General features: G+C 34.1%; 1 protein-coding gene across 1 annotated transcript in view; it reads right to left on the reverse strand.

The window, feature by feature from the left end:
- The window catches only part of LOC149089011 (uncharacterized), a 478,375-nt gene extending 468,934 nt beyond the window's left edge, over nucleotides 1-9,441 (reverse strand). Inside the window, exon 1 of the mRNA XM_089251364.1 lies at nucleotides 9,182-9,441. The gene's annotated coding sequence lies outside the window, so the exon portion shown is untranslated. The remainder of the gene's footprint in view (nucleotides 1-9,181) is intronic.
- Between the last annotated feature and the right edge of the window lie 2,075 nt (nucleotides 9,442-11,516).

Raw genomic sequence — 11,516 nt, forward strand, 5'->3', positions numbered from 1 at the left:
GACTTGGTCGAGGGGATGCAGAGAAAAGCAACGCGTGGCCTTGTTGGCACACGGGGCTTAACCTATAAAGAGAGACCCAATGGTTTGAAAATGTTTATATTGCAAAAGCGAAGGTGTAGGTGTTGTCATTAAAGTGTTTGAAATTTTCAACGGGATGGATAAAATGGACCATGAGTTATCAATACATCGTCAATCAACTGCTTCGACAAGGAGACCCAAGTATCGATTGGTGAGGGATAACTCCAGGTTGTGGAGTCACAGACAGTTTTACTGTAATAGGGTAATAAATGGAATAGCTAACCTCAGAGGGTCGTGTCAATTCTAACACAATTGACACGTTTAAAAAGAGATACAGTAAACACATTGGGATACATCGAGAAGCTACCCATATTTAGATGAGACAACCAAAAATATTTATGGGCATAGTTATGTGTGTGTATATATATATTTCATAATTATTGGTATTTTTCTTACTCTTACTGGGTTGCTGTATTTTTGATATCATTTAGATATGTATTCGACATCCTTTTTTTTTTAGTGGCATCTTTTTTCAGCCACCTCGTTGGTCATTTTTTCTGTTGTGACCTTTGTATAGTCCTCCGACCACGAGATGAATTTTCGCTGCATCATGTCACGTCACGTCGGATGATTTTATTCAATTTTTTTTTTTGGTAAAACGATTGCACATCGAGAAAAGTTCATCAGTGACTGAGCTTTCACGATTGGCATGTCCTTCTAGGATAAAATAGAATCGTTTGACGTGACATGACGTGCCATAGCCAAATCTCATCTCGTGGTAGGAGGACTATATTTGTATAGCATCTTTATATTCGTTCTAGTGGCACACAATACAAACTTCTCCACCCACTTTTTTCAAACTATGGACGGAATTTCATAAAGTAGACCCGTTACTCGCTAGTCTTTTCTCGTGTTTCCTGGTGATCCCTCAATTTCTTTTGCCACTGTCGTTTTAGCTCCTCAAGAATAATATGGCAGTAAATTTTGATTTATCATTTTTGTTTATTAAATTGATTTGTCATTTAGGGTTTGTGTTTAAGAGAGAGAAAGAGAGAAAAGTGCTGCAATCTGTCTTCAAATTCAGAAGCAACAATTCAGTAGGCTGTTTTGCGTGTATCTATCCGTCTCAGTGGAGAGATATATAAGCAGGTAGTCGAAGAAGACCTCAGCCATGCTGAAAGCTGTATGTACAGTATTACGACCTCAATGAAGAGAAACAGAACGGAATACAGTCGAACTTTGTTACGAAGTCGTCCATAAGTACTTACACGACATCTCATATATTCCCAGTACTAGTATACTATTCAGAGAAATACACAATTAACACGATACCTTAATGTTTAACGAGGAGGTTGCTTCGATTAACAGTCAAATATTGTAACACTTAATTTCGACATTATGGAAAGATTCTGTTGAATTCCTACATGTCGCGGAATGTCCTGCGCTTGTTTTTCTTACACTCATGTCCATAAATTAAGGATAATTGAGAATCACATGGAAATCGAAATCTAAAGTAGAAATTACATCTGTAGAATTATCACACACATCTGCAAGAATGATATGCAAATTTCAGGAAGCCACCAGATGATGCCGATAGTACGTCACAATAACGAGAGTGTAAGAGACGGGCATATAAGGAATGGTGGCAAAGAAGTAAAATTGTTCACAAGAGTTCTGTGAGGCGCTCAGTGTCATAAGCGAATAGTTATGACACAGAGGACGCATGTGGATGATTTTTTACCTGGTAGAATTATCGGCCGCCTGGACTGTGGGCGTACTCAGATGGAAGTATCTGAGGAACTTGGAATTGCCCAAAGTGTCATCTCTAGGCTTTGGCAACGATTCCAAGATAACGGAAATGTCAGTAGACGTTACAGTACAGGTCGCCCCCGAGTAACAACGCCGAATGAAGACCGGTATTTGGCAGTAACTGGCAAAAGAAGCAGACGGAGCACAGCATCCGACCTGTCTCGTCAGCTATCTGCAGCCACGGGTACCACAGTTTCAAGGCAAACCGTGTACAGACGCTTGGGAGGTATTGGTCTATATGCTCGCAGGCCTGTCAGATGTGTTCCGCTCAATTCAACTCACTGTCGGCAGCGATTAGCCTGGAGTAGAGAACATGCAATGTGGACATCGTCACAGTGGGCTTGTGTGATGTTTTCCGACGAGTCCAGGTTTAGCTTGCAGTCTGATTCACGTCGGACTTTCATATGGAGAACGCCAGATACCCGTTACCACCAAGACAACATCTTTGAACGACACCGTTACGGTGGTGCAGCACTGATCGTTTGGGGTAGAATTATACTGGGTTCCAGAACAGATCTGCATATTCAAACCGGAACCATGAAAGCTCAAATTTATCGGGACATCATTCTGGAACAGCATGTATGTTTGTTTAGGGGTGCCATGGGCGCAGAATTTGTGTTTATGGATGACAACGCCCGTCCTCACCGAGCAAACATCGTAAACGAATGCCTTGAATCTGAGGATATAACCCGTATGGAATGGCCAGCATTACTTGAATCCGATAGAGCATGTGTGGGACATGCTTGGCCGACGAGTTGCAGCCCATCAACCACCTCCTACATGTGTACTGGAACTTCGGAGAGCATTGCTTGCTGAGTGGAGTGATCTTCCCCAAGATCAGATCGATAATTTGATACTCAGCATGCCTAGGCGTTGTACGGACTGTATTTCATCGCATGGGAGACATCATACAATGTATTAACCATCATACCAACCATGTAATAGTAAGTTTTTGTAAAGGAGATATTTTTTACAATTGCTCTAGGGAGCAAAAATCGTAGTTTTTATGAATGGTATCATACATACACCATCGTTTTTGTTCTTTATCTTTTGTTTAATAAATGGACTTTATCAATAAGTAACGTTTGTTTTGTTTCTGAACCTTTATTTGCCGGAGCTGGCGTTATCCTCAATTTATGGACATGAGTGTAATTCCACTTCATCTACACTGCATTGCGATTGTTATATTTTATCCGGTCTTCTGTATTTTTGTATTATATAATTTTTCAATCGTTTTCAGTCTTGTGTGTGCGCTTTATCTTCTAAAATCACTGATATGAGGATTAGAATAATAAGAAAGAAATACAGAGAATATAGGTTGGAACTACAAGATACGATCTGAAGATCAATGATGCCAAAATAGGGCTTTTGTATACAGAAGCTATTCTTTGCTCAGTTAATGTTTTTTTTGGTAAATTAAATGCCTAAATTTTGCATCTACCTTATTGGGCAATTTATCTGTTGTGGCCTTTGTATGAATACTTGTATTTGTATTATTTATTTATTTACTTATTTAAAACACTAAGCAACATGTTGAAATCCAATTACAGCTTGTAGTAAAAATAAAAATTAGCACAGATTATGAATTATATATGATAAATAATAAAATGCACAAAATACAATAAAGTAACAAAAATTACACAGAATGCAAAAACTCTTCATATCGATATAAATAACGCAATCACAACAAAAACTTTTTAAAGTCGGTGATAGACGAATAAAAAATATCCAGATGCCGAGGAAGCTCATTATAAAAATTCCAGCATAGTATTTACGAATACCAGTATTGGATGACCTGACGGTAAATAACAATTTGATTTTTTATTGTAGCACTTAATATCAAAACACATTTCGTTAAGAATGGATATGAAATCAATATGGTGATTCTACAGTTTGTTGAAAAGAAAAATTATCGAGCATGTAATCTCTGCGTTTTTAAATTAAATTATTTTTTTATCATCTCCATGAAATGATGCTTCGATGATTGAATAACTGTTGTTGAGATAATTACCTCTGCTGAGGAAGCTATTGTTGCCTGACATCGGGAAAAACAGAGAAGGAATTATGAACTTACTCGTAATTTGAAATCGACAAATGGGAAACAAAGCGATGTAGCCCAATTTCGATTAATCAGCGTGATTTGATGAGTGAAAAAAAATCTTACAAATTAACATTTGCCAAATTCAATTTCTGTCTGATATAAAACATATCAAACAGAAATTGAATGTGAAAATACAGTAAAACCTCGTTAAGTCGTCACTCCGGCTAAGTTGTCGATTTTCTATGGTCCCGTCCAGTTTTCATAGATAAATCCTCGTGAGCTCGTCACTTGGCAAAGTTTGAGAGAGAGGAACAGGTTGTTTCTACCTTTAAAAATGGAAGAGCTTTTTTGATATAACAGTATTGCCATATGTTGAAAAACAATAAGTGTACTAGTGTATTTTACCATAATAAAATAAATACTAAAAGCTCAAAAAAGTAAAAAAATTCCAGTGTTTTTGTAATCTATAAACTTTGTATGTTAACATTGTGATTTTAATAAATGTTATAACATTTTTAAACTGATACGATTTTCACAATATTGCATATTGAAACTGACGGCAATTCGCTTAAGCTGCCATAATTTTTCGACAATGTGACTAACGACTTATCGAGGTTTTACTGTACGTGGAAGATTCCTGTGGGGGACATTAAGAATTCTGCAACAACTGAAATACGCCAACAGCGAATTACAAAAGAGTATAAAGTTGTGTAAAATGCCCATTCAATTTCGAAAAAGACAGTTTCTATTCCTGAAACTCGGAAGGAAAAAACGCATGGAAAACATGAAGTGAAATGTGCAAAGAAGAAAAGAAAAAAATTGTCCCTTTGAAGCTGTTTTAAGGGGAGAAAGAAGTGAAATTGCCTTTTCCTTTGCGAGAGTGAGTTCTCATTGCTACTGACGTTTTCTCCTTCTTGAACTTTTTGAAAACTCCAAAAAATAAAACAGAAGATACTGTAGCGCACAGCATCAAGATAAGAAAATAACGGAAGAATGAGCCTTTATATTATTTATTCCAAAGAACTGTTCCTTTCTCTATTACATGAAAGTAGACGATGGAGATGCTCCATAACACACATTTCTGTTCGAAATATCCCGTTTATCTTTTATTTGCGCACTCACAAAAACAAGCTTTTTTTTTTGAACGAATTATATGGTTTATTACGCAGGTCTGTGATGAAAAAGCTCTCTTAAAAATAATTAAAATATTTCATCGCGTCTTTTTTGAGATAAAGTTTAACTCACTTCATTGTTTTAATTTCTTACATAAATACAAAATACAAGATGAGACAAAAAAAAAATCAGCCAAGGAGTCAAGAGACTCATACTGGTTGGCACATTGCAAGTTTATAATGAACACAGTTACTTGTTAGTGAAAAAAATATCAACAAACTAAAACGGAAAGATTTAAAAAAAAACATTATTTTTGTGAAAAGAAAAAAAAATTAAAAATTAATTCCTTTTTTCTTTTATTGGTTAATATCAAAAGAGAAATCAAGTGTCAAAACAAAATTTGAAGTATTTTTGGCAACAGCAAGGAGTGCAACTATATGAAATATACATTGTGAATGATTTTCAGATGAGTACAAATAATAAAATGTTGCAATGCGCAAGTTCGAATAGATTCATAATTTAGCTGATTGAGGAGCATAGGACAAATCAGAAGAAACTCTCGATGTCACTGATTGAAAAAAAATATTGTTGCATGTGCCTTTTGAAAGGTGAAAATTAAATTTCAAAATAATGCATGAGTAGCATAAAAACCGCATTGATACTGTGCGTTATTACAATAATCACTACAGTTAATCATTTCTAAATATAATTCACTGATTTTATGGTGATTTTGGGGCGTTGATTCCAAATCTCACATTGGGTTTGTTAGACGGTCCCTACTTTTTGCGATAAATTTAAAATAAAATTACAATGGGGTAGGCCTAATACACAAGCAGCATACAAATCACATTGCAACTGAGCGTATGAATAAATATATTGAATCATTGCCAAAGATATTTCATTGATTTTAGGGCCTATAATTATAATGATAGAGCTAGGATATAAATGTGATGTATTTGTGAGGAGAAAAAAAATAAATAAAAATTTCAAAATATTTGAATTTGACACCAAAGTATGAAATCATTTTGTTAAAAACCCTTCAACAAATGGGGGAAAATGGACGGCATTTTTAAAATCAGCACCGATAATATAAAAATCAGTTATAATCAAAACTAAAAAAAAACTTCCAAAAAGTAATTTTTTGTATATTTGTGTTGTGTTGGTCTAGTTCCTTGTATTAGATCAATTTTCATTCAGTCTTTAAATAACAAATATTTACTTCCGTTTTCCAAATTGGCATCGTCAAAGATTCGTCGTAGTCTTAATTGCAGAGTTTTTTAAAGGAATAGCGATATTTTCGTATTCATATTTTTCTGATCTCGTCTGACCTCAGGCCGGCACTTCGTAATGTTTGTTATGAACTGTGCGGTTCAAAAATTTATTACAGAAAAAATGAAGTCCAATGATATAAATATTGCATTTATTTTAAGATAAATTTTATAATAGCTAGATTAATTGCAGGAAACATAAAATTCATGTACACTGTACGCATATCTTCCTACAGCCTGCAGCAAGGCTCCCACGCTCTAATGTGTGAGAAGCCCATCTTCAGAGAATTTATAGCATGAAAAACTAAAATCGGTAAGAATTGTCCCGGACCCCCGGGCTGTAAACTTGTCAGACCCACCCTTGAGGAATCCATGTTTTTACATTCTGAATACATACACTTTCGAAATGAAAAAAAAAATCAACGTAAATTTAGGCTTTTGTAATGCTTAAAAAAAGAAATAAACTTATTTTATTGTTCACTGATAAATGAAGACCCCCTAATGTAATCTCAACTCGGAAATAGTGTCAATTCGCAACGTTCCAGCTGATTCCAGTAGAGAAAAGTGCTAATGAACTTCACTTTTAACGAAATGCAAGGACGTCTGATACTACGACACATTTTCCAGCATTCTATCTTCGGCTCCTGAGGTGTTTTTCAAAATTCTTTGTCAGTGGTCCAGGCATAGACGAAATTTTCGTCAGTCCTATTGCTAAACTATAACAGTAAAAAAAGAATTCATCGCATAATTATCCATCTATTATGCGTAGGAACTTTTCTAGAAGCCACTATGAATACCTAGTGATATATTTCTCTCAAGTTTTTTGTTTATGGTAACCACAACAAATTGAAATTATTGTTTAAGGATCTATATTATTTATTAGGGATCGGTATTATTAACTCTGCTTTTACTGCATGATCTCTTTAAACTTTGTTTAAAGATGTTTCTGGACTTTCTTCTGCAGAACCTATTTCAGGGGATATATCAGAATTTCAAAAAGAAAAAAGAAAAGAACCGCTGGTCATCATCCATTTAGACGTCAAAGATTTAAGAAGTTTACTAAAGGTTGAGGGAATGTTTATAGCTTCACTATATTTATATTAACCCTTTACGCGTGATAGTAGAAATCACTCCACATCCCCTTCTATGACATGTCATATATTTTTTTAATGAATTAGACCTTGATTATTAGCAGTTGCATAGTAAGGGGTATATGGGGAAAAGAATTCCATTGAGAAATCACTTTACAAAATACCTGGGCTGTTAATGCTAAAATAATGCTAAATGTTGAAATCGTAATGAAATTTTCAATTTTTTTACGAATAATTTGCACTGTTTTCACCATTTCTGAACCAGCTGCTGTTATGTCGTTGTGGTTTCAACTTATCATTGTAGTGTTTTACGTAATATTAGCTTTATATATATTAGCTCTTTTAATTGCTTTAGAAGATATTTTTCTTATTTTTTTGTATATTTTACTAACTTGTTCATTTCGTTTCATTCTTTTGTCAGTTTATTAGTTTTTTCTTTTTTTTTTTGTGCATCTTTTTTCATCTGTGCCTGTAAGTGCCAACCTTTCATTCGCAAATATATGTGAATGAATGAAAAGCTTTTAAAGAGAAGAGTGTTATTTAGTTATTTTATATTAACTTTCGCTCGGCCATGCCGCTGCGAAGGTTAACAAAAAACAATTACTCCACGAATAGCATAGTTATTGTATTTAAATTGCAGTTGAATCCCGTTTTAACGAATGCCGTTATAGCGAAAATCTCGTTTTAACGAAAAGTTTTCTAATACTCCAGATAAATTTACATAGGAACAATGTAAGAACCATCTGCAGTTCGCTATCTTGCAGTTCGTTATAACGGGATTCGACTGCAAAAAAGTAAACCTGGGTATTATCAATGACCCAGTTATTAATGCCGAAATTTCGTTATTTATTAAGGTTATTATTCTAAGTGTCGTTTTTTGTATATTTATATTTTATCGTAATTATTGGTTATTTATTGCTCTTATTGGGTTACTGTATTTTAGCTATGGTTTAGATATATATGTATATGCAACATCCATATTTTTTATGGGCATCTTTTTTCAGCCACTTTGTTGGGCATTTTGTCTATTGTGGCCTTCGCAATTTTGTATAACCGAGTCTGACTGTAAATTTTTGAGAAAAAAAATAGCATTCAAAACATGGCTAGAGTCGGGTTTTATAAGGCATCCGATAACGTTGAAAAAGTCATTTTGGAAGAAAGTATCAAATTTATTTTTTATGAAAGCCCTATTTTCTTTGTGATTCTAAAACACAGGCCTTGATTTGTTTATATGACGCTGAGAATCTAAGTTACGTCCACTTTAGTGTTGCGCTTTTACATACAAGTAATTCGTGAATAAGAACGTTAAATGCGTTTAATGAATAATACTATTTTTGACATTTTACTTGAACTTGAAACATGATATTTAAAAATATATTCATTGCATCATTGCGGAATTTTAATATTATATTTTGTTATATATTGTTCAGGTTACTAATCAAAATCTAAGGTCTATCACATATATTTTTCTAATTACAGTGTTTTATAGACGAAATTTCAAAAAATTCACACGTACATTAAGAGATTTGAGTATAAATTATGAGCATATCATACAATATTTTACCTTTTGTTTCATAAGCTGCACCATTACCAGTTGAATGTACTATGAGAACAATAAAACATTCCATTCATACAATTTCTTGCAATCGTGTTTGGAATATCACATGAATTTTGCTTAAAATTTGACATGAAAATAACTTTTTCACAGAAAATGACGTTGAAAAAGTGTTTGAACTTTAAAAAAGTGTTATTCACTTTTTCATTCCACTATAATTTTAAGGAAAAGTGACAAGAAAGGTAGTCGGATACCTTAAATATATGGACAACAAATTAATACTCACGTTTGCGTATTTTGCGAAAAAGAAGAGATATCTAATCGGTAAATATCCGGTAACAAACAAACATCGAAAAAATAATCAAATCAGCATCACTTATAGCGCACACGCACAATACGGAAGCACCACGAAACTGACGCGACAAATATCGAAACTGAAAGGAGACTCGTTTATTAATCCTCGGTTCGATTCGTGCCACACATGTCCAGATGACAGAACACAAACAAGTCTCCGTACACAAGGGAAGATTTCACGCAGCAGCTGTCGTCCCACGTTACGTAGTAACTAGAATAAGAGCAGCAGCAGCCACACCACGTACTAACTACGAAGTGACGCTTTAATACGTCCGACAACCGGCGGAGAGTCGGTTGGTTGGTTGGATACGCACGCTTATAATACGTTCTCTTCTGTCTAATAACCATGTGCTGAAAACTAGTCGAGGAATAGAAATATTGAAGGAAAGAAGAAATCAGATGGTGCAGTGGGAAAACCAGCCATCCTCTTTCACTTTTTCTTTTTGAGTCGATTTCTTTCACTCTATTTTTTTTTAAATTGGAACGTGTATGTATTCCGCCAGAACATGCATGTTTTACAACAAGCGAGACAGGAAAAAAAACAAAAAAGGCATGTAATGATACTTTACATGAGGAACATTGAACGTAACAAGCAATAAATTAATTGAGGTTTTCTTCTCAGTCGACCATTCCACCGCATGGGAGGAGATAGATATGAGGGGCTGGGGAAGCTGATGATGATAATACTAATTCAAAAACAGTAGAAGTTTGTTATAACGACAGCTCACAATCACGAAAAAATTGTCGTTATAACGGACTTATTATAAGCAGATATTTTTTATAACAGTAGCTCTTTGGCAATCAACCGCAAATCATTCGTTGTATCGAGATTCTCGTTATAACGGGCTTCTACCGTATGTCCATATGGGGGAACTATTGTACCTTGACCATAGTACCCCTCGAGAAACTTGAAATAGTTTTGACATTGTAACTGATGTTTGTGGAGTGCAAAAGATTAGAAATACATATCCTTACAAATGAACGTGGTTTCAGCTCTTTGTCTGTGACATTAACAGATTTTGCAAGTAGGCACATGAAGTAAAAAAATTGTGTTATTGTTTTTGCAGTGTTTCTTCTCGACGTTTCAAGCTTGGTGATTATATTTAGTAATTATAATCTATGCATTCTCTTGATAAATCGTACCAATAGCTCAATCATACCGAGCACCATAAAAAGCTATTAACATTTTTCACAAATAATAGAGCATCGTGTTCCTTGAAACAGTATAAAACTTGAAATTTTCCTTGGGTTACCTTGGAATACTTAACTTGAACTAATTTTTAATACTTCTTTTGTTGCATTTAACCCTTTACATCCACCATTGTGAGAAGTATAATAGAAAAAATTATAATGATTTAAAATAAAAGCATAAATGTAATAGTAATAATAAATAGCTATCATGTAAATTAGTTGCATGTCATTTTAGTTCTAATTAGAGACAAAAAAGTTTTATACTCAATTAGTTCAAAACAAATTATCTTACCTGGTACTTTAAGTACTATCAGCATATAAAGGGTTAGATACAATTTATATATTTTAAATTCTAGTTCTATAGCTTTTCCTATAAAAACTGCAGCTATATTCATTTCTTCATGTCTATGCACCTTCGGTTATTTTCTAGTCAAATTTGTTGGATAAAATCCTAAAGCAGAGGTCTCCAACCGATGGCCAAATGTGACCCTTCGAGTATTTTCCGGGGACCTGCCGACCAATTTTGGAAAATATCTACTTTAGATAGAAAAGTAAATGAATTACAAATACAAATACAATGCCACAACAGACAAAATTCCCAACGAGGTGGCTGATAAAAAGATGCCCATAAAAATATGGTTGTCATATATTTCAAAAATACAGCAACAAAATTAAAAATGCAATTAACATTCCAACATGTTAGAAGAATTCCAAACAAAAAATCGTTAAAAGGTCTCTGTCCACTGAAAATATGTACTGGTGAGTATTTAGATGAGATACTTTCCAGGTTCAATAGTAAGGCTATGCATTTGGTATATAAAAAGGGCCATCGTAACGAATTCGGGGATTTTGACAACAAATCTGAAATTATTTTTTCGTTCTTAAATGAACGAAAAAATAATTTTCGTTATTACTTTGTTTAACCCTTGTTACTTTGTTAACTGTTTTGGCTCAGAATAAGAGTTTTTCAGGCCATCATTTCTTGCATTGCATCATTGTACAATGAACAGCATTGTATTTTTACATCCTACATTGCATTTGATCATGCTACACTAAATTTTACATTTAACAGTTTG

The sequence above is a fragment of the Pholcus phalangioides genome, unplaced genomic scaffold (assembly GCF_987345545.1).
Source record: "Pholcus phalangioides strain wild (caught in Gottingen) unplaced genomic scaffold, Ppha-v1.0 ptg000003l_1, whole genome shotgun sequence".
Taxonomy (NCBI): Eukaryota; Metazoa; Arthropoda; class Arachnida; order Araneae; family Pholcidae; genus Pholcus; species Pholcus phalangioides.